The sequence below is a fragment of the Spermophilus citellus genome (genome assembly GCF_964194105.1).
Source record: "Spermophilus citellus genome assembly, chromosome: 8".
In the NCBI taxonomy this organism is placed as follows: domain Eukaryota; kingdom Metazoa; phylum Chordata; class Mammalia; order Rodentia; family Sciuridae; genus Spermophilus; species Spermophilus citellus.
The window spans coordinates 76,690,012-76,714,437 of record NC_138189.1 but is presented as its reverse complement, the minus strand read 5'-3'; positions in this window follow the sequence as shown (position 1 = coordinate 76,714,437).

Below are 24,426 nucleotides of genomic sequence, written 5' to 3'. Positions count from 1 at the left end.
TGATAGATGTATTTGGAACTCTAAATCCAACACGGTTTGTGCTAGCTTCTTGAAACTTGACACAATAAAGTACTTTCACGTTCTATCTCTATGTTTTGTTTCCTCTTGATGTAGCCCTAAGCAGTGACTGGCGAGAAACACTTTCATGGAAAGGGGTTGCCAAGCTTCCAAAAATTACGAATCTCCAGAAATCTCAGCAAACACTTTTTCACCCAAACTGGATGATACTTTCAGGTAATGATCAGTACACTACGGCGACATGGTTCCCCACATTTCGTTCTGTTACGTTGAAGCGTTCGTTTCCAGTAACAGTTTGAATTTTTAGGTTTCACTCTGTTTTCTCCTATATTGATAGATGTATTTGGAACTCTAAATCCAACACGGTTTGTGCTAGCTTCTTGAAACTTGACACAATAAAGTAGTTTCACGTTCTATCTCTATGTTTTGTTTCCTCTTGATGTAGCCCTAAGCAGTAACTGGCGAGAAACACTTTCATGGAAAGGGGTTGCCAAGCTTCCAAAAATTACAAATATCCAGAAATCTCAGCAAATACTTTTTCACCCAAACTCGATGATACTTTCACGTAATGATCAGTACACTAAGGCGACTTGGTTCCCCACATTTCGTTCTTCTACGTTGAAGCATTCGTTTCCAGTAACAGTTTGAATTTTTAGGTTTCACTCTGTTTTCTCCTATATTGATAGATGTATTTGGAACTCTAAATCCAACACGGTTTGTGCTAGCTTCTTGAAACTTGACACAATAAATTAGTTTCACGTTCTATCTCTATGCTTTGTTTCCTCTTGATGTAGCCCTAAGCAGTGACTGGCGAGAAACACTTTCATGGAAAGGGGTTGCCAAGCTTCCAAAAATTACGAATCTCCAGAAATCTCAGCAAATACTTTTTCACCCAAACTGGATGATACTTTCAGGTAATGATCAGTACACTAAGGCGACTTGGTTCCCCACATTTCGTTCTTCTACGTTGAAGCGTTCGTTTCCAGTAACAGTTTGAATTTTTAGGTTTCACTCTGTTTTCTCCTATATTGATAGATGTATTTGGAACTCTAAATCCAACACGGTTTGTGCTAGCTTCTTGAAACTTGACACAATAAAGTAGTTTCACGTTCTATTTCTATGTTTTGTTTCCTGTTGCTGTAGCCCTAAGCAGTGACTGGCGAGAAACACATTCATGGAAAGGGGTTGCCAAGCTTCCAAAATTTACGAATCTCCAGAAATCTCAGGAAATACTTTTTCACCCAAACTGGATGATACTTTCAGGTAATGATCAGTACACTAAGGCGACTTGGTTCCCCACATTTCGTTCTGCTATGTTGAAGCGTTCGTTTCCAGTAACATTTTTAATTTTTAGGTTTCACTCTGTTTTCTCCTATATTGATAGATGTATTTGGAACTCTAAATCAAACCAGGTTTGTGCTAGCTTCTTGAAACTTGACACAATAAAGTAGTTTCACGTTCTATCTCTATGTTTTGTTTCCTCTTGATGTAGCCCTAAGCAGTAACTGGCGAGAAACACTTTCATGGAAAGGGGTTGCCAAGCTTCCAAAAATTACAAATATCCAGAAATCTCAGCAAATACTTTTTCACCCAAACTCGATGATACTTTCAGGTAATGATCAGTACACTAAGGCGACTTGGTTCCCCACATTTCGTTCTTCTACGTTGAAGCATTCGTTTCCAGTAACAGTTTGAATTTTTAGGTTTCACTCTGTTTACTCCTATATTGATAGATGTATTTGGAACTCTAAATCCAACACGGTTTGTGCTAGCTTCTTGAAACTTGACACAATAAATTAGTTTCACGTTCTATCTCTATGCTTTGTTTCCTCTTGATGTAGCCCTAAGCAGTGACTGGCGAGAAACACTTTCATGGAAAGGGGTTGCCAAGCTTCCAAAAATTACGAATCTCCAGAAATCTCAGCAAATACTTTTTCACCCAAACTGGATGATACTTTCAGGTAATGATCAGTACACTAAGGCGACTTGGTTCCCCACATTTCGTTCTTCTACGTTGAAGCGTTCGTTTCCAGTAACAGTTTGAATTTTTAGGTTTCACTCTGTTTTCTCCTATATTGATAGATGTATTTGGAACTCTAAATCCAACACGGTTTGTGCTAGCTTCTTGAAACTTGACACAATAAAGTAGTTTCACGTTCTATCTCTATGTTTTGTTTCCTGTTGCTGTAGCCCTAAGCAGTGACTGGCGAGAAACACATTCATGGAAAGGGGTTGCCAAGCTTCCAAAATTTACGAATCTCCAGAAATCTCAGCAAATACTTTTTCACCCAAACTGGATGATACTTTCAGGTAATGATCAGTACACTAAGGCGACTTGGTTCCCAAAATTTCGTTCTTCTATGTTGAAGCATTCGTTTCCAGTAACAGTTTGAATTTTTAGGTTTCACTCTGTTTTCTCCTATATTGATAGATGTATTTGGAACTCTAAATCCAACACGGTTTGTGCTAGCTTCTTGAAACTTGACACAATAAAGTAGTTTCACGTTCTATCTCTATGTTTTGTTTCCTCTTGATGTAGCCCTAAGCAGTGACTGGCGAGAAACACTTTCATGGAAAGGGGTTGCCAAGCTTCCAAAAATTACGAATCTCCAGAAATCTCAGCAAATACTTTTTCACCGAAACTGGATGATACTTTCAGGTAATGATCAGTACACTAAGGCGACTTGGTTCCCCACATTTCGTTCTGCTACGTTGAAGCGTTCGTTTCCAGTAACAGTTTGAATTTTTAGGTTTCACTCTGTTTTCTCCTATATTGATAGATGTATTTGGAACTCTAAATCCAACACGGTTTGTGCTAGCTTCTTGAAACTTGACACAATAAAGTAGTTTCACGTTCTATCTCTATGTTTTGTTTCCTCTTGATGTAGCCCTAAGCAGTGACTGGCGAAAATACTTTCATGGAAAGGGGTTGCAAAGCTTCCAAAAATTACGAATCTCCAGAAATCTCAGCAAATACTTTTTCACCCAAACTGGATGATACTTTCAGGTAATGATCAGTACACTAAGGCGACTTGGTTCCCCACATTTCGTTCTTCTATGTTGAAGCGTTCGGTTCCAGTAACAGTCTGAATTTTTAGATTTCACTCTGTTTACTCCTATATTGATAGATGTATTTGGAACTCTAAATCCAACACGGTTTGTGCTAGCTTCTTGAAACTTGACAAAATAAATTAGTTTCACGTTCTATCTCTATGTTTTGTTTCCTCTTGATGTAGCCCTAAGCAGTGACTGGCGAGAAACACTTTCATGGAAAGGGGTTGCCAAGCTTCCAAAAATTACGAACCTCCAGAAATCTCAGCAAATACTTTTTCACCCAAACTGGATGATACTTTCAGGTAATGATCAGTACACTAAGGCGACTTGGTTCCCCACATTTCGTTCTTCTACGTTGAAGCGTTCGTTTCCAGTAACAGTTTGAATTTTTAGGTTTCACTCTGTTTTCTCCTATATTGATAGATGTATTTGGAACTCTAAATCCAACACGGTTTGTGCTAGCTTCTTGAAACTTGACACAATAAAGTAGTTTCACGTTCTATCTCTATGCTTTGTTTCCTCTTGATGTAGCCCTAAGCAGTGACTGGCGAGAAACACTTTCATGGAAAGGGGTTGCCAAGCTTCCAAAAATTACGAATCTCCAGAAATCTCAGCAAATACTTTTTCACCCAAACTGGATGATACTTTCAGGTAATGATCAGTACACTAAGGCGACTTGGTTCCCAAAATTTCGTTCTTCTATGTTGAAGCATTCGTTTCCAGTAACAGTTTGAATTTTTAGGTTTCACTCTGTTTTCTCCTATATTGATAGATGTATTTGGAACTCTAAATCCAACACGGTTTGTGCTAGCTTCTTGAAACTTGACACAATAAAGTAGTTTCACGTTCTATCTCTATGCTTTGTTTCCTCTTGATGTAGCCCTAAGCAGTGACTGGCGAGAAATACTTTCATGGAAAGGGGTTGCCAAGCTTCCAAAAATTACGAATCTCCAGAAATCTCAGCAAATACTTTTTCACCCAAACTGGATGACACTTTCAGGTAATGATCAGTACACTAAGGCGACTTGGTTTCCCACATTTCGTTCTTCTATGTTGAAGCGTTCGTTTCCAGTAACAGTTTGAATTTTTAGGTTTCACTCTGTTTACTCCTATATTGATAGATGTATTTGGAACTCTAAATCCAACACGGTTTGTGCTAGCTTCTTGAAACTTGACACAAAATAGTAGTTTCACGTTCTATCTCTATGTTTTGTTCCCTCTTGATGTAGCCCTAAGGGGTGACTGGCGAGAAACACTTTCATGGAAAGGGGTTGCCAAGCTTCCAAAAATTACGAATCTCCAGAAATCTCAGCAAATACTTTTTCACCGAAACTGGATGATACTTTCAGGTAATGATCAGTACACTAAGGCGACTTGGTTCCCCACATTTTGTTCTTCTACGTTGAAGCGTTCCTTTCCAGTAACAGTTTGAATTTTTAGGTTTCACTCGTTTTCTCTTATATTGATAGATGTATTTGGAACTCTAAATCCAACACGGTTTGTGCTAGCTTCTTGAAACTTGACACAATAAAGTAGTTTCACGTTCTATCTCTATGTTTTGTTTCCTCTTGATGTAGCCCTAAGCAGTGACTGGCGAGAAACACTTTCATGGAAAGGGGTTGCCAAGCTTCCAAAAATTACGAATCTCCAGAAATCTCAGCAAATACTTTTTCACCCAAACTGGATGATACTTTCAGGTAATGATCAGTACTCTAAGGCGACTTGGTTCCCAAAATTTCGTTCTTCTATGTTGAAGCATTCGTTTCCAGTAACAGTTTGAATTTTTAGGTTTCACTCTGTTTTCTCCTATATTGATAGATTATTTGGAACTCTAAATCCAACACAGTTTGTGCTAGCTTCTTAAACTTGACACAATAAATTAGTTTCACGTTCTATCTCTATGTTTTGTTCCCTCTTGATGTAGCCCTAAGCAGTGACTGGCGAGAAACACTTTCATGGAAAGGGGTTGCAAAGCTTCCAAAAATTACGAATCTCCAGAAATCTCAGCAAATACTTTTTCACCCAAAATGGATGATACTTTCAGGTAATGATCAGTACACTAAGGCGACTTGGTTTCCCAAATTTCGTTCTTCTATGTTGAAGCGTTCGGTTCCAGTAACAGTCTGAATTTTTAGATTTCACTCTGTTTACTCCTATATTGATAGATGTATTTGGAACTCTAAATCCAACACGGTTTGTGCTAGCTTCTTGAAACTTGACAAAATAAATTAGTTTCACGTTCTATCTCTATGTTTTGTTTCCTCTTGATGTAGCCCTAAGCAGTGACTGGCGAGAAACACTTTCATGGAAAGGGGTTGCCAAGCTTCCAAAAATTACGAACCTCCAGAAATCTCAGCAAATACTTTTTCACCCAAACTGGATGATACTTTCAGGTAATGATCAGTACACTAAGCCCACTTGCTTCACCAAATTTCGTTCTTCTACGTTGAAGCGTTCGTTTCCAGTAACAGTTTGAATTTTTAGGTTTCACTCTGTTTACTCCTATATTGATAGATGTATTTGGAACTCTAAATCCAACACGGTTTCTGCTAGCTTCTTGAAACTTGACACAATGAATTAGTTTCACGTTCTATCTCTATGTTTTGTTTCTTCTTTCTGTAGCCCTAAGCAGTGACTGGCGAGAAACACTTTCATGGAAAGGGGTTGCCAAGCTTCCAAAAATTACGAATCTCCAGAAATCTCAGCAAATATTTTTTCACCCAAACTGGATGATACTTTCAGGTAATGATCAGTACACTAAGGCGACTTAGTTCCCCACATTTCGTTCTTCTACGTTGAAGCGTTCGTTTCCAGTAACAGTTTGAATTTTTAGGTTTCACTCTGTTTTCTCCTATATTGATAGATGTATTTGGAACTCTAAATCCAACACGGTTTGTGCTAGCTTCTTGAAACTTGACACAATAAAGTAGTTTCACGTTCTATCTCTATGCTTTGTTTCCTCTTGATGTAGCCCTAAGCAGTGACTGGCGAGAAACACTTTCATGGAAAGGGGTTGCCAAGCTTCCAAAAATTACGAATCTCCAGAAATCTCAGCAAATACTTTTTCACCCAAACTGGATGATACTTTCAGGTAATGATCAGTACACTAAGGCGACTTGGTTCCCAAAATTTCGTTCTTCTATGTTGAAGCATTCGTTTCCAGTAACAGTTTGAATTTTTAGGTTTCACTCTGTTTTCTCCTATATTGATAGATGTATTTGGAACTCTAAATCCAACACGGTTTGTGCTAGCTTCTTGAAACTTGACACAATAAAGTAGTTTCACGTTCTATCTCTATGCTTTGTTTCCTCTTGATGTAGCCCTAAGCAGTGATTGGCGAGAAACACTTTCATGGAAAGGGGTTGCCAAGCTTCCAAAAATTACGAATCTCCAGAAATCTCAGCAAATACTTTTTCACCCAAACTGGATGATACTTTCAGGTAATGATCAGTACACTAAGGCGACATGGTTCCCCACATTTCGTTCTGTTACGTTGAAGCGTTCGTTTCCAGTAACAGTTTGAATTTTTAGGTTTCACTCTGTTTTCTCCTATATTGATAGATGTATTTGGAACTCTAAATCCAACACGGTTTGTGCTAGCTTCTTGAAACTTGACACAATAAAGTAGTTTCACGTTCTATCTCTATGTTTTGTTTCCTCTTGATGTAGCCCTAAGCAGTAACTGGCGAGAAACACTTTCATGGAAAGGGGTTGCCAAGCTTCCAAAAATTACAAATATCCAGAAATCTCAGCAAATACTTTTTCACCCAAACTCGATGATACTTTCAGGTAATGATCAGTACACTAAGGCGACTTGGTTCCCCACATTTCGTTCTTCTACGTTGAAGCGTTCGTTTCCAGTAACAGTTTGAATTTTTAGGTTTCACTCTGTTTTCTCCTATATTGATAGATGTATTTGGAACTCTAAATCCAACACGGTTTGTGCTAGCTTCTTGAAACTTGACACAATAAAGTAGTTTCACGTTCTATCTCTATGTTTTGTTTCCTGTTGCTGTAGCCCTAAGCAGTGACTGGCGAGAAACACTTTCATGGAAAGGGGTTGCCAAGCTTCCAAAAATTACGAATCTCCAGAAATCTCAGGAAATACTTTTTCACCCAAACTGGATGATACTTTCAGGTAATGTTCAGTACACTAAGGCGACTTGGTTCCCCACATTTCGTTCTGCTATGTTGAAGCGTTCGTTTCCAGTAACATTTTTAATTTTTAGGTTTCACTCTGTTTTCTCCTATATTGATAGATGTATTTGGAACTCTAAATCAAACCAGGTTTGTGCTAGCTTCTTGAAACTTGACACAATAAAGTAGTTTCACGTTCTATCTCTATGTTTTGTTTCCTCTTGATGTAGCCCTAAGCAGTGACTTGCGAGAAACACTTTCATGGAAAGGGGTTGCCAAGCTTCCAAAAATTACGAATCTCCAGAAATCTCAGCAAATACTTTTTCACCCAAACTGGATGATACTTTCAGGTAATGATCAGTACACTAAGGCGACTTGGTTCCCCACATTTCATTCTGCTATGTTGAAGCGTTCGTTTCCAGTAACAGTTTGAATTTTTAGGTTTCACTCTGTTTTCTCCTATATTGATAGATGTATTTGGAACTCTAAATCCAACACGGTTTGTGCTAGCTTCTTGAAACTTGACACAATAAATTAGTTTCACGTTCTATCTCTATGTTTTGTTTCCTCTTGATGTAGCCCTAAGCAGTGACTGGCGAGAAACACTTTCATGGAAAGGGGTTGCCAAGCTTCCAAAAATTACGAATCTCCAGAAATCTCAGCAAACACTTTTTCACCCAAACTGGATGATACTTTCAGGTAATGATCAGTACACTAAGGCGACTTGGTTCCCCACATTTCGTTCTTCTACGTTGAAGCGTTCGTTTCCAGTAACAGTTTGAATTTTAAGGTTTCACTCTGTTTACTCCTATATTGATAGATGTATTTGGAACTCTAAATCCAACATGGTTTGTGCTAGCTTCTTGAAACTTGACACAATAAAGTAGTTTCACGTTCTATCTCTATGTTTTGTTTCCTCTTGATGTAGCCCTAAGCAGTGACGGGCGAGAAACACTTTCATGGAAAGTGGTTGCCAAGCTTCCAAAAATTACGAATCTCCAGAAATCTCAGCAAATACTTTTTCACCCAAACTGGATGATACTTTCAGGTAATGATCAGTACACTAAGGCGACTTGGTTCCCAAAATTTCGTTCTTCTATGTTGAAGCATTCGTTTCCAGTAACAGTTTGAATTTTTAGGTTTCACTCTGTTTTCTCCTATATTGATAGATGTATTTGGAACTCTAAATCCAACACGGTTTGTGCTAGCTTCTTGAAACTTGACACAATAAAGTAGTTTCACGTTCTATCTCTATGTTTTGTTTCCTCTTGATGTAGCCCTAAGCAGTGACTGGCGAGAAACACTTTCATGGAAAGGGGTTGCCAAGCTTCCAAAAATTACAAATATCCAGAAATCTCAGCAAATACTTTTTCACCCAAACTGGATGATACTTTCAGGTAATGATCAGTACACTAAGGCGACTTGGTTCCCCACATTTCGTTCTTCTACGTTGAAGCGTTCGTTTCCAGTAACAGTTTGAATTTTTAGGTTTCACTCTGTTTTCTCCTATATTGATAGATGTATTTGGAACTCTAAATCCAACACGGTTTGTGCTAGCTTCTTGAAACTTGACACAATAAAGTAGTTTCACGTTCTATCTCTATGCTTTGTTTCCTCTTGATGTAGCACTAAGCAGTGACTGGCGAGAAACACTTTCATGGAAAGGGGTTGCCAAGCTTCCAAAAATTACGAATCTCCAGAAATCTCAGCAAATACTTTTTCACCCAAACTGGATGATACTTTCAGGTAATGATCTGTACACTAAGGCGACTTCGTTTTCCACATTTCGTTCTTCTATGTTGAAGCGTTCGTTTCCAGTAACAGTTTGAATTTTAAGGTTTCACTCTGTTTACTCCTATATTGATAGATGTATTTGGAACTCTAAATCCAACACGGTTTGTGCTAGCTTCTTGAAACTTGACACAATAAAGTAGTTTCACGTTCTATCTCTATGTTTTGTTTCCTCTTGATGTAGCCCTAAGCAGTGACTGGCGAGAAACACTTTCATGGAAAGGGGTTGCCAAGCTTCCAAAAATTACGAATCTCCAGAAATCTCAGCAAATACTTTTTCACCCAAACTGGATGATACTTTCAGGTAATGATCAGTACACTAAGGCGACTTCGTTTCCCAAATTTCGTTCTTCTATGTTGAAGCGTTCGTTTCCAGTAACAGTTTGAATTTTTAGGTTTCACTCTGTTTACTCCTATATTGATAGATGTATTTGGAACTCTAAATCCAACACGGTTTGTGCTAGCTTCTTGAAATTTGACACAGTACAGTAGTTTCACATTCTATCTCTATGTTTTGTTTCCTCTTGATGTAGCCCTAAGCAGTGACTGGCGAGAAACACTTTCATGGAAAGGGGTTGCCAAGCTTCCAAAAATTACGAACCTCCAGAAATCTCAGCAAATACTTTTTCACCCAAACTGGATGATACTTTCAGGTAATGATCAGTACACTAAGCCCACTTGCTTCACCAAATTTCGTTCTTCTACGTTGAAGCGTTCGTTTCCAGTAACAGTTTGAATTTTTAGGTTTCACTCTGTTTACTCCTATATTGATAGATGTATTTGGAACTCTAAATCCAACACGGTTTCTGCTAGCTTCTTGAAACTTGACACAATGAATTAGTTTCACGTTCTATCTCTATGTTTTGTTTCTTCTTTCTGTAGCCCTAAGCAGTGACTGGCGAGAAACACTTTCATGGAAAGGGGTTGCCAAGCTTCCAAAAATTACGAATCTCCAGAAATCTCAGCAAATATTTTTTCACCCAAACTGGATGATACTTTCAGGTAATGATCAGTACACTAAGGCGACTTAGTTCCCCACATTTCGTTCTTCTACGTTGAAGCGTTCGTTTCCAGTAACAGTTTGAATTTTTAGGTTTCACTCTGTTTTCTCCTATATTGATAGATGTATTTGGAACTCTAAATCCAACACGGTTTGTGCTAGCTTCTTGAAACTTGACACAATAAAGTAGTTTCACGTTCTATCTCTATGCTTTGTTTCCTCTTGATGTAGCCCTAAGCAGTGACTGGCGAGAAACACTTTCATGGAAAGGGGTTGCCAAGCTTCCAAAAATTACGAATCTCCAGAAATCTCAGCAAATACTTTTTCACCCAAACTGGATGATACTTTCAGGTAATGATCAGTACACTAAGGCGACTTGGTTCCCAAAATTTCGTTCTTCTATGTTGAAGCATTCGTTTCCAGTAACAGTTTGAATTTTTAGGTTTCACTCTGTTTTCTCCTATATTGATAGATGTATTTGGAACTCTAAATCCAACACGGTTTGTGCTAGCTTCTTGAAACTTGACACAATAAAGTAGTTTCACGTTCTATCTCTATGCTTTGTTTCCTCTTGATGTAGCCCTAAGCAGTGATTGGCGAGAAACACTTTCATGGAAAGGGGTTGCCAAGCTTCCAAAAATTACGAATCTCCAGAAATCTCAGCAAATACTTTTTCACCCAAACTGGATGATACTTTCAGGTAATGATCAGTACACTAAGGCGACATGGTTCCCCACATTTCGTTCTGTTACGTTGAAGCGTTCGTTTCCAGTAACAGTTTGAATTTTTAGGTTTCACTCTGTTTTCTCCTATATTGATAGATGTATTTGGAACTCTAAATCCAACACGGTTTGTGCTAGCTTCTTGAAACTTGACACAATAAAGTAGTTTCACGTTCTATCTCTATGTTTTGTTTCCTCTTGATGTAGCCCTAAGCAGTAACTGGCGAGAAACACTTTCATGGAAAGGGGTTGCCAAGCTTCCAAAAATTACAAATATCCAGAAATCTCAGCAAATACTTTTTCACCCAAACTCGATGATACTTTCAGGTAATGATCAGTACACTAAGGCGACTTGGTTCCCCACATTTCGTTCTTCTACGTTGAAGCATTCGTTTCCAGTAACAGTTTGAATTTTTAGGTTTCACTCTGTTTTCTCCTATATTGATAGATGTATTTGGAACTCTAAATCCAACACGGTTTGTGCTAGCTTCTTGAAACTTGACACAATAAATTAGTTTCACGTTCTATCTCTATGCTTTGTTTCCTCTTGATGTAGCCCTAAGCAGTGACTGGCGAGAAACACTTTCATGGAAAGGGGTTGCCAAGCTTCCAAAAATTACGAATCTCCAGAAATCTCAGCAAATACTTTTTCACCCAAACTGGATGATACTTTCAGGTAATGATCAGTACACTAAGGCGACTTGGTTCCCCACATTTCGTTCTTCTACGTTGAAGCGTTCGTTTCCAGTAACAGTTTGAATTTTTAGGTTTCACTCTGTTTTCTCCTATATTGATAGATGTATTTGGAACTCTAAATCCAACACGGTTTGTGCTAGCTTCTTGAAACTTGACACAATAAAGTAGTTTCACGTTCTATCTCTATGTTTTGTTTCCTGTTGCTGTAGCCCTAAGCAGTGACTGGCGAGAAACACTTTCATGGAAAGGGGTTGCCAAGCTTCCAAAAATTACGAATCTCCAGAAATCTCAGGAAATACTTTTTCACCCAAACTGGATGATACTTTCAGGTAATGTTCAGTACACTAAGGCGACTTGGTTCCCCACATTTCGTTCTGCTATGTTGAAGCGTTCGTTTCCAGTAACATTTTTAATTTTTAGGTTTCACTCTGTTTTCTCCTATATTGATAGATGTATTTGGAACTCTAAATCAAACCAGGTTTGTGCTAGCTTCTTGAAACTTGACACAATAAAGTAGTTTCACGTTCTATCTCTATGTTTTGTTTCCTCTTGATGTAGCCCTAAGCAGTGACTTGCGAGAAACACTTTCATGGAAAGGGGTTGCCAAGCTTCCAAAAACTACGAATCTCCAGAAATCTCAGCAAATACTTTTTCACCCAAACTGGATGATACTTTCAGGTAATGATCAGTACACAAAGGCGACTTGGTTCCCCACATTTCATTCTGCTATGTTGAAGCGTTCGTTTCCAGTAACAGTTTGAATTTTTAGGTTTCACTCTGTTTTCTCCTATATTGATAGATGTATTTGGAACTCTAAATCCAACACGGTTTGTGCTAGCTTCTTGAAACTTGACACAATAAATTAGTTTCACGTTCTATCTCTATGTTTTGTTTCCTCTTGATGTAGCCCTAAGCAGTGACTGGCGAGAAACACTTTCATGGAAAGGGGTTGCCAAGCTTCCAAAAATTACGAATCTCCAGAAATCTCAGCAAACACTTTTTCACCCATTCTGGATGATACTTTCAGGTAATGATCAGTACACTAAGGCGACTTGGTTCCCCACATTTCGTTCTTCTACGTTGAAGCGTTCGTTTCCAGTAACAGTTTGAATTTTAAGGTTTCACTCTGTTTACTCCTATATTGATAGATGTATTTGGAACTCTAAATCCAACATGGTTTGTGCTAGCTTCTTGAAACTTGACACAATAAAGTAGTTTCACGTTCTATCTCTATGTTTTGTTTCCTCTTGATGTAGCCCTAAGCAGTGACGGGCGAGAAACACTTTCATGGAAAGTGGTTGCCAAACTTCCAAAAATTACGAATCTCCAGAAATCTCAGCAAATACTTTTTCACCCAAACTGGATGATACTTTCAGGTAATGATCAGTACACTAAGGCGACTTGGTTCCCAAAATTTCATTCTTCTATGTTGAAGCATTCGTTTCCAGTAACAGTTTGAATTTTTAGGTTTCACTCTGTTTTCTCCTATATTGATAGATGTATTTGGAACTCTAAATCCAACACGGTTTGTGCTAGCTTCTTGAAACTTGACACAATAAAGTAGTTTCACGTTCTATCTCTATGTTTTGTTTCCTCTTGATGTAGCCCTAAGCAGTGACTGGCGAGAAACACTTTCATGGAAAGGGGTTGCCAAGCTTCCAAAAATTACGAATCTCCAGAAATCTCAGCAAATACTTTTTCACCCAAACTGGATGATACTTTCAGGTAATGATCAGTACACTAAGGCGACTTGGTTCCCCACATTTCGTTCTTCTACGTTGAAGCGTTCGTTTCCAGTAACAGTTTGAATTTTTAGGTTTCACTCTGTTTTCTCCTATATTGATAGATGTATTTGGAACTCTAAATCCAACACGGTTTGTGCTAGCTTCTTGAAACTTGACACAATAAAGTAGTTTCACGTTCTATCTCTATGCTTTGTTTCCTCTTGATGTAGCACGAAGCAGTGACTGGCGAGAAACACTTTCATGGAAAGGGGTTGCCAAGCTTCCAAAAATTACGAATCTCCAGAAATCTCAGCAAATACTTTTTCACCCAAACTGGATGATACTTTCAGGTAATGATCTGTACACTAAGGCGACTTGGTTTTCCACATTTCGTTCTTCTATGTTGAAGCGTTCGTTTCCAGTAACAGTTTGAATTTTAAGGTTTCACTCTGTTTACTCCTATATTGATAGATGTATTTGGAACTCTAAATCCAACACGGTTTGTGCTAGCTTCTTGAAACTTGACACAATAAAGTAGTTTCACGTTCTATCTCTATGTTTTGTTTCCTCTTGATGTAGCCCTAAGCAGTGACTGGCGAGAAACACTTTCATGGAAAGGGGTTGCCAAGCTTCCAAAAATTACGAATCTCCAGAAATCTCAGCAAATACTTTTTCACCCAAACTGGATGATACTTTCAGGTAATGATCAGTACACTAAGGCGACTTCGTTTCCCAAATTTCGTTCTTCTATGTTGAAGCGTTCGTTTCCAGTAACAGTTTGAATTTTTAGGTTTCACTCTGTTTACTCCTATATTGATAGATGTATTTGGAACTCTAAATCCAACACGGTTTGTGCTAGCTTCTTGAAATTTGACACAGTACAGTAGTTTCACATTCTATCTCTATGTTTTTTTTCCTCTTGATGTAGCCCTAAGCAGTGACTGGCGAGAAACACTTACATGGAAAGGGGTTGCCAAGCTTCCAAAAATTACGAATCTCCAGAAATCTCAGCAAATACTTTTTCACCCAAACTGGATGATACTTTCAGGTAATGATCAGTACACTAAGGCGACTTGGTTTCCCAAATTTCGTTCTTCTATGTTGAAGCGTTCGTTTCCAGTAACAGTTTGAATTTTTAGGTTTCACTCTGTTTACTCCTATATTGATAGATGTATTTGGAAATCTAAATCCAACAGGGTTTGTGCTAGCTTCTTGAAACTTGACACAGTACAGTAGTTTCACGTTCTATCTCTATGTTTTGTTTCATCTTGATGTAGCCCTAAGCAGTGACTGGCGAGAAACACTTTCATGGAAAGGGGTTGCCAAGCTTCCAAAAATTACGAATCTCCAGAAATCTCAGCAAATACTTTTTCACCCAAACTGGATGATACTTTCAGGTAATGATCAGTACACTAAGGCGACATGGTTCCCCACATTTCGTTCTGCTACGTTGAAGCGTTCGTTTCCAGTAACAGTTTGAATTTTTAGGTTTCACTCTGTTTTCTCCTATATTGATAGATGTATTTGAAACTCTAAATCCAACACGGTTTGTGCTAGCTTCTTGAAACTTGACACAATAAAGTAGTTTCACGTTCTATCTCTATGTTTTGTTTCCTCTTGATGTAGCCCTAAGCAGTGACTGGCGAGAAACACTTTCATGGAAAGGGGTTGCCAAGCTTCCAAAAATTACGAATCTCCAGAAATCTCAGCAAATACTTTTTCACCCAAACTGGATGATACTTTCAGGTAATGATCAGTACACTAAGGCGACTTGGTTCCCCACATTTCGTTCTTCTACGTTGAAGCGTTCGTTTCCAGTAACAGTTTGAATTTTTAGGTTTCACTCTGTTTTCTCCTATATTGATAGATGTATTTGGAACTCTAAATCCAACACGGTTTGTGCTAGCTTCTTGAAACTTGACACAATAAAGTAGTTTCACGTTCTATCTCTATGTTTTGTTTCCTCTTGATGTAGCCCTAAGCAGTGACTGGCTAGAAACACTTTCATGGAAAGGGGTTGCCAAGCTTCCAAAAATTACGAATCTCCAGAAATCTCAGCAAATACTTTTTCACCCAAACTGGATGATACTTTCAGGTAATGATCAGTACACTAAGGCGACTTGGTTCCCCACATTTCGTTCTTCTAAGTTGAAGCGTTCGTTTCCAGTAACAGTTTGAATTTTTAGGTTTCACTCTGTTTTCTCCTATATTGATAGATGTATTTGGAACTCTAAATCCAACACGGTTTGTGCTAGCTTCTTGAAACTTGACACAATAAATTAGTTTCACGTTCTATCTCTATGTTTTGTTTCCTCTTGATGTAGCCCTAAGCAGTGACTGGCGAGAAACACTTTCATGGAAAGGGGTTGCCAAGCTTCCAAAAATTACGAATCTCCAGAAATCTCAGCAAACACTTTTTCACCCAAACTGGATGATACTTTCAGGTAATGATCAGTACACTAAGGCGACTTGGTTCCCCACATTTCGTTCTTCTACGTTGAAGCGTTCGTTTCCAGTAACAGTTTGAATTTTTAGGTTTCACTCTGTTTTCTCCTATATTGATAGATGTATTTGGAACTCTAAATCCAACACGGTTTGTGCTAGCTTCTTGAAACTTGACACAATAAAGTAGTTTCACGTTCTATCTCTATGTTTTGTTTCCTCTTGATGTAGCCCTAAGCAGTGACGGGCGAGAAACACTTTCATGGAAAGTGGTTGCCAAGCTTCCAAAAATTACGAATCTCCAGAAATCTCAGCAAATACTTTTTCACCCAAACTGGATGATACTTTCAGGTAATGATCAGTACACTAAGGCGACTTGGTTCCCAAAATTTCGTTCTTCTACGTTGAAGCATTCGTTTCCAGTAACAGTTTGAATTTTTAGGTTTCACTCTGTTTTCTCCTATATTGATAGATGTATTTGGAACTCTAAATCCAACACGGTTTGTACTAGCTTCTTGAAACTTGACACAATAAAGTAGTTTCACGTTCTATCTCTATGATTTGTTTCCTCTTGATGTAGCCCTAAGCAGTGACTGGCGAGAAATACTTTCATGGAAAGGGGTTGCCAAGCTTCCAAAAATTACGAATCTCCAGAAATCTCAGCAAATACTTTTTCACCCAAACTGGATGATACTTTCAGGTAATGATCAGTACACTAAGGCGACTTGGTTTCCCACATTTTGTTCTTCTATGTTGAAGCGTTCGTTTCCAGTAACAGTTTGAATTTTTAGGTTTCACTCTGTTTACTCCTATATTGATAGATGTATTTGGAACTCTAAATCCAACACGGTTTGTGCTAGCTTCTTGAAACTTGACACAATAAAGTAGTTTCACGTTCTATCTCTATGTTTTGTTTCCTCTTGATGTAGCCCTAAGCAGTGACTGGCGAGAAACACTTTCATGGAAAGGGGTTGCCAAGCTTCCAAAAATTACAAATCTCCAGAAATCTCAGCAAATACTTTTTCACCGAAACTGGATGATACTTTCAGGTAATGATCAGTACACTAAGGCGACTTGGTTCCCCACATTTTGTTCTTCTACGTTGAAGCGTTCGTTTCCAGTAACAGTTTGAATTTTTAGGTTTCACTCTGTTTTCTCTTATATTGATAGATGTATTTGGAACTCTAAATCCAACACAGTTTGTGCTAGCTTCTTGAAACTTGACACAATAAAGTAGTTTCACGTTCTATCTCTATGTTTTGTTTCCTCTTGATGTAGCCCTAAGCAGTGACTGGCGAGAAACACTTTCATGGAAAGGGGTTGCCAAGCTTCCAAAAATTACGAATCTCCAGAAATCTCAGCAAATACTTTTTCACCCAAACTGGATGATACTTTCAGGTAATGATCAGTACTCTAAGGCGACTTGGTTCCCAAAATTTCGTTCTTCTATGTTGAAGCATTCGTTTCCAGTAACAGTTTGAATTTTTAGGTTTCACTCTGTTTTCTCCTATATTGATAGATTATTTGGAACTCTAAATCCAACACGGTTTGTGCTAGCATCTTAAACTTGACACAATAAATTAGTTTCACGTTCTATCTCTATGTTTTGTTCCCTCTTGATGTAGCCCTAAGCAGTGACTGGCGAGAAACACTTTCATGGAAAGGGGTTGCCAAGCTTCCAAAAATTACGAATCTCCAGAAATCTCAGCAAATACTTTTTCACCCAAACTGGATGATACTTTCAGGTAATGATCAGTACACTAAGGCGACATGGTTCCCCACATTTCGTTCTGTTACGTTGAAGCGTTCGTTTCCAGTAACAGTTTGAATTTTTAGGTTTCACTGTGTTTTCTCCTATATTGATAGATGTATTTGGAACTCTAAATCCAACACGGTTTGTGCTAGCTTCTTGAAACTTGACACAATAAAGTAGTTTCACGTTCTATCTCTATGTTTTGTTTCCTCTTGATGTAGCCCTAAGCAGTAACTGGCGAGAAACACTTTCATGGAAAGGGGTTGCCAAGCTTCCAAAAATTACAAATATCCAGAAATCTCAGCAAATACTTTTTCACCCAAACTCGATGATACTTTCAGGTAATGATCAGTACACTAAGGCGACTTGGTTCCCCACATTTCGTTCTTCTACGTTGAAGCATTCGTTTCCAGTAACAGTTTGAATTTTTAGGTTTCACTCTGTTTTCTCCTATATTGATAGATGTATTTGGAACTCTAAATCCAACACGGTTTGTGCTAGCTTCTTGAAACTTGACACAATAAATTAGTTTCACGTTCTATCTCTATGCTTTGTTTCCTCTTGATGTAGCCCTAAGCAGTGACTGGCGAGAAACACTTTCATGGAAAGGGGTTGCCAAGCTTCCAAAAATTACGAATCTCCAGAAATCTCAGCAAACACTTTTTCACCCAAACTGGATGATACTTTCAGGTAATGATCAGTACACTAAGGCGACTTGGTTCCCCACATTTCGTTCTTCTACATTGAAGCGTTCGTTTCCAGTAACAGTTTGAATTTTTAGGTTTCACTCTGTTTTCTCCTATATTGATAGATGTATTTGGAACTCTAAATCCAACACGGTTTGTGCTAGCTTCTTGAAACTTGACACAATAAAGTAGTTTCACGTTCTATCTCTATGTTTTGTTTCCTGTTGCTGTAGCCCTAAGCAGTGACTGGCGAGAAACACTTTCATGGAAAGGGGTTGCCAAGCTTCCAAAAATTACGAATCTCCAGAAATCTCAGGAAATACTTTTTCACCCAAACTGGATGATACTTTCAGGTAATGTTCAGTACACTAAGGCGACTTGGTTCCCCACATTTCGTTCTGCTATGTTGAAGCGTTCGTTTCCAGTAACATTTTTAATTTTTAGGTTTCACTCTGTTTTCTCCTATATTGATAGATGTATTTGGAACTCTAAATCAAACCAGGTTTGTGCTAGCTTCTTGAAACTTGACACAATAAAGTAGTTTCACGTTCTATCTCTATGTTTTGTTTCCTCTTGATGTAGCCCTAAGCAGTGACTTGCGAGAAACACTTTCATGGAAAGGGGTTGCCAAGCTTCCAAAAATTACGAATCTCCAGAAATCTCAGCAAATACTTTTTCACCCAAACTGGATGATACTTTCAGGTAATGATCAGTACACTAAGGCGACTTGGTTCCCCACATTTCATTCTGCTATGTTGAAGCGTTCGTTTCCAGTAACAGTTTGAATTTTTAGGTTTCACTCTGTTTTCTCCTATATTGATAGATGTATTTGGAACTCTAAATCCAACACGGTTTGTGCTAGCTTCTTGAAACTTGACACAATAAATTAGTTTCACGTTCTATCTCTATGTTTTGTTTCCTCTTGATGTAGCCCTAAGCAGTGACTGGCGAGAAACACTTTCATGGAAAGGGGTTGCCAAGCTTCCAAAAATTACGAATCTCCAGAAATCTCAGCAAATACTTTTTCACCCAAACTGGATGATACTTTCAGGTAATGATCAGTACACTAAGGCGACTTGGTTCCCCACATTTCGTTCTTCTATGTTGAAGCGTTCGTTTCCAGTAACAGTTTGAATTTTTAGGTTTCACTCTGTTTTCTCCTATATTGATAGATGTATTTGGAACTCTAAATCCAACACGGTTTGTGCTAGCTTCTTGAAACTTGACACAATAAAGTAGTTTCACGTTCTATCTCTATGTTTTGTTTCCTCTTGATGTAGCCCTAAGCAGTGACTGGCTAGAAACACTTTCATGGAAAGGGGTTGCCAAGCTTCCAAAAATTACGAATCTCCAGAAATCTCAGCAAATACTTTTTCACCCAAACTGGATGATACTTTCAGGTAATGATCAGTACACTAAGGCGACTTGGTTCCCCACATTTCGTTCTTCTACGTTGAAGCGTTCGTTTCCAGTAACAGTTTGAATTTTTAGGTTTCACTCTGTTTTCTCCTATATTGATAGATGTATTTGGAACTCTAAATCCAACACGGTTTGTGCTAGCTTCTTGAAACTTGACACAATAAATTAGTTTCACGTTCTATCTCTATGTTTTGTTCCCTCTTGATGTAGCCCTAAGCAGTGACTGGCGAGAAACACTTTCATGGAAAGGGGTTGCCAAGCTTCCAAAAATTACGAATCTCCAGAAATCTCAGCAAACACTTTTTCACCCAAACTGGATGATACTTTCAGGTAATGATCAGTACACTAAGGCGACTTGGTTCCCCACATTTCGTTCTTCTACGTTGAAGCGTTCGTTTCCAGTAACAGTTTGAATTTTTAGGTTTCACTCTGTTTTCTCCTATATTGATAGATGTATTTGGAACTCTAAATCCAACACGGTTTGTGCTAGCTTCTTGAAACTTGACACAATAAAGTAGTTTCACGTTCTATCTCCATGTTTTGTTTCCTCTTGATGTAGCCCTAAGCAGTGACGGGCGAGAAACACTTTCATGGAAAGTGGTTGCCAAGCTTCCAAAAATTACGAATCTCCAGAAATCTCAGCAAATACTTTTTCACCCAAACTGGATGATACTTTCAGGTAATGATCAGTACACTAAGGCGACTTGGTTCCCAAAATTTCGTTCTTCTATGTTGAAGCATTCGTTTCCAGTAACAGTTTGAATTTTTAGGTTTCACTCTGTTTTCTCCTATATTGATAGATGTATTTGGAACTCTAAATCCAACACGGTTTGTGCTAGCTTCTTGAAACTTGACACAATAAAGTAGTTTCACGTTCTATCTCTATGTTTTGTTTCCTCTTGATGTAGCCCTAAGCAGTGACTGGCGAGAAACACTTTCATGGAAAGGGGTTGCCAAGCTTCCAAAAATTACGAATCTCCAGAAATCTCAGCAAATACTTTTTCACCCAAACTGGATGATACTTTCAGGTAATGATCAGTACACTAAGGCGACTTGGTTCCCCACATTTCGTTCTTCTACGTTGAAGCGTTCGTTTCCAGTAACAGTTTGAATTTTTAGGTTTCACTCTGTTTTCTCCTATATTGATAGATGTATTTGGAACTCTAAATCCAACACGGTTTGTGCTAGCTTCTTGAAACTTGACACAATAAAGTAGTTTCACGTTCTATCGCTATGTTTTGTTTCCTGTTGCTGTAGCCCTAAGCAGTGACTGGCGAGAAACACTTTCATGGAAAGGGGTTGCCAAGCTTCCAAAAATTACGAATCTCCAGAAATCTCAGCAAATACTTTTTCACCCAAACTGGATGATACTTTCAGGTAATGATCAGTACACTAAGGCGACTTGGTTCCCCACATTTCGTTCTGCTACGTTGAAGCGTTCGTTTCCAGTAACAGTTTGAATTTTTAGGTTTCACTCTGTTTTCTCCTATATTGATAGATGTATTTGGAACTCTAAATCCAACACGGTTTGTGCTAGCTTCTTGAAACTTGACACAATAAATTAGTTTCACGTTCTATCTCTATGCTTTGTTTGCTCTTGATGTAGCCCTATGCAGTGACTGGCGAGAAACACTTTCATGGAAAGGGGTTGCCAAGCTTCCAAAAATTACGAATCTCCAGAAATCTCAGCAAATACTTTTTCACCCAAACTGGATGATACTTTCAGGTAATGATCAGTACACTAAGGCGACTTGGTTCCCCACATTTCGTTCTTCTACGTTGAAGCGTTCGTTTCCAGTAACAGTTTGAATTTTTAGGTTTCACTCTGTTTTCTCCTATATTGATAGATGTATTTGGAACTCTAAATCCAACACGGTTTGTGCTAGCTTCTTGAAACTTGACACAATAAAGTAGTTTCACGTTCTATCTCTATGTTTTGTTTCCTGTTGCTGTAGCCCTAAGCAGTGACTGGCGAGAAACACTGTCATGGAAAGGGGTTGCCAAGCTTCCAAAAATTACGAATCTCCAGAAATCTCAGCAAATACTTTTTCACCCAAACTGGATGATACTTTCAGGTAATGATCAGTACACTAAGGCGACTTGGTTCCCAAAATTTCGTTCTTCTATGTTGAAGCATTCGTTTCCAGTAACAGTTTGAATTTTTAGGTTTCACTCTGTTTTCTCCTATATTGATAGATGTATTTGAAACTCTAAGTCCAACACGGTTTGTGCTAGCTTCTTGAAACTTGACACAATAAAGTAGTTTCACGTTCTATCTCTATGTTTTGTTTCCTCTTGATGTAGCCCTAAGCAGTGACTGGCGAGAAACACTTTCATGGAAAGGGGTTGCCAAGCTTCCAAAAATTACGAATCTCCAGAAATCTCAGCAAATACTTTTTCACCCAAACTGGATGATACTTTCAGGTAATGATCAGTACACTAAGGCGACTTGGTTCCCCACATTTCGTTCTTCTACGTTGAAGCGTTCGTTTCCAGTAACAGTTTGAATTTTTAGGTTTCACTCTGTTTTCTCCTATATTGATAGATGTATTTGGAACTCTAAATCCAACACGGTTTGTGCTAGCTTCTTGAAACTTGACACAATAAAGTAGTTTCACGTTCTATCGCTATGTTTTGTTTCCTGTTGCTGTAGCCCTAAGCAGTGACTGGCGAGAAACACTTTCATGGAAAGGGGTTGCCAAGCTTCCAAAAATTACGAATCTCCAGAAATCTCAGCAAATACTTTTTCACCCAAACTGGATGATACTTTCAGGTAATGATCAGTACACTAAGGCGACTTGGTTCCCCACATTTCGTTCTGCTATGTTGAAGCGTTCGTTTCCAGTAACATTTTTAATTTTTAGGTTTCACTCTGTTTTCTCCTATATTGATAGATGTATTTGGAACTCTAAATCAAACCAGGTTTGTGCTAGCTTCTTGAAACTTGACACAATAAAGTAGTTTCACGTTCTATCTCTATGTTTTGTTTCCTCTTGATGTAGCCCTAAGCAGTGACTTGCGAGAAACACTTTCATGGAAAGGGGTTGCCAAGCTTCCAAAAATTACGAATCTCCAGAAATCTCAGCAAATACTTTTTCACCCAAACTGGATGATACTTTCAGGTAATGATCAGTACACTAAGGCGACTTGGTTCCCCACATTTCATTCTGCTATGTTGAAGCGTTCGTTTCCAGTAACAGTTTGAATTTTTAGGTTTCACTCTGTTTTCTCCTATATTGATAGATGTATTTGGAACTCTAAATCCAACACGGTTTGTGCTAGCTTCTTGAAACTTGACACAATAAATTAGTTTCACGTTCTATCTCTATGTTTTGTTTCCTCTTGATGTAGCCCTAAGCAGTGACTGGCGAGAAACACTTTCATGGAAAGGGGTTGCCAAGCTTCCAAAAATTACGAATCTCCAGAAATCTCAGCAAATACTTTTTCACCCAAACTGGATGATACTTTCAGGTAATGATCAGTACACTAAGGCGACTTGGTTCCCCACATTTCGTTCTTCTATGTTGAAGCGTTCGTTTCCAGTAACAGTTTGAATTTTTAGGTTTCACTCTGTTTTCTCCTATATTGATAGATGTATTTGGAACTCTAAATCCAACACGGTTTGTGCTAGCTTCTTGAAACTTGACACAATAAAGTAGTTTCACGTTCTATCTCTATGTTTTGTTTCCTCTTGATGTAGCCCTAAGCAGTGACTGGCTAGAAACACTTTCATGGAAAGGGGTTGCCAAGCTTCCAAAAATTACGAATCTCCAGAAATCTCAGCAAATACTTTTTCACCCAAACTGGATGATACTTTCAGGTAATGATCAGTACACTAAGGCGACTTGGTTCCCCACATTTCGTTCTTCTACGTTGAAGCGTTCGTTTCCAGTAACAGTTTGAATTTTTAGGTTTCACTCTGTTTTCTCCTATATTGATAGATGTATTTGGAACTCTAAATCCAACACGGTTTGTGCTAGCTTCTTGAAACTTGACACAATAAATTAGTTTCACGTTCTATCTCTATGTTTTGTTCCCTCTTGATGTAGCCCTAAGCAGTGACTGGCGAGAAACACTTTCATGGAAAGGGGTTGCCAAGCTTCCAAAAATTACGAATCTCCAGAAATCTCAGCAAACACTTTTTCACCCAAACTGGATGATACTTTCAGGTAATGATCAGTACACTAAGGCGACTTGGTTCCCCACATTTCGTTCTTCTACGTTGAAGCGTTCGTTTCCAGTAACAGTTTGAATTTTTAGGTTTCACTCTGTTTTCTCCTATATTGATAGATGTATTTGGAACTCTAAATCCAACACGGTTTGTGCTAGCTTCTTGAAACTTGACACAATAAAGTAGTTTCACGTTCTATCTCCATGTTTTGTTTCCTCTTGATGTAGCCCTAAGCAGTGACGGGCGAGAAACACTTTCATGGAAAGTGGTTGCCAAGCTTCCAAAAATTACGAATCTCCAGAAATCTCAGCAAATACTTTTTCACCCAAACTGGATGATACTTTCAGGTAATGATCAGTACACTAAGGCGACTTGGTTCCCAAAATTTCGTTCTTCTATGTTGAAGCATTCGTTTCCAGTAACAGTTTGAATTTTTAGGTTTCACTCTGTTTTCTCCTATATTGATAGATGTATTTGGAACTCTAAATCCAACACGGTTTGTGCTAGCTTCTTGAAACTTGACACAATAAAGTAGTTTCACGTTCTATCTCTATGTTTTGTTTCCTCTTGATGTAGCCCTAAGCAGTGACTGGCGAGAAACACTTTCATGGAAAGGGGTTGCCAAGCTTCCAAAAATTACGAATCTCCAGAAATCTCAGCAAATACTTTTTCACCCAAACTGGATGATACTTTCAGGTAATGATCAGTACACTAAGGCGACTTGGTTCCCCACATTTCGTTCTTCTACGTTGAAGCGTTCGTTTCCAGTAACAGTTTGAATTTTTAGGTTTCACTCTGTTTTCTCCTATATTG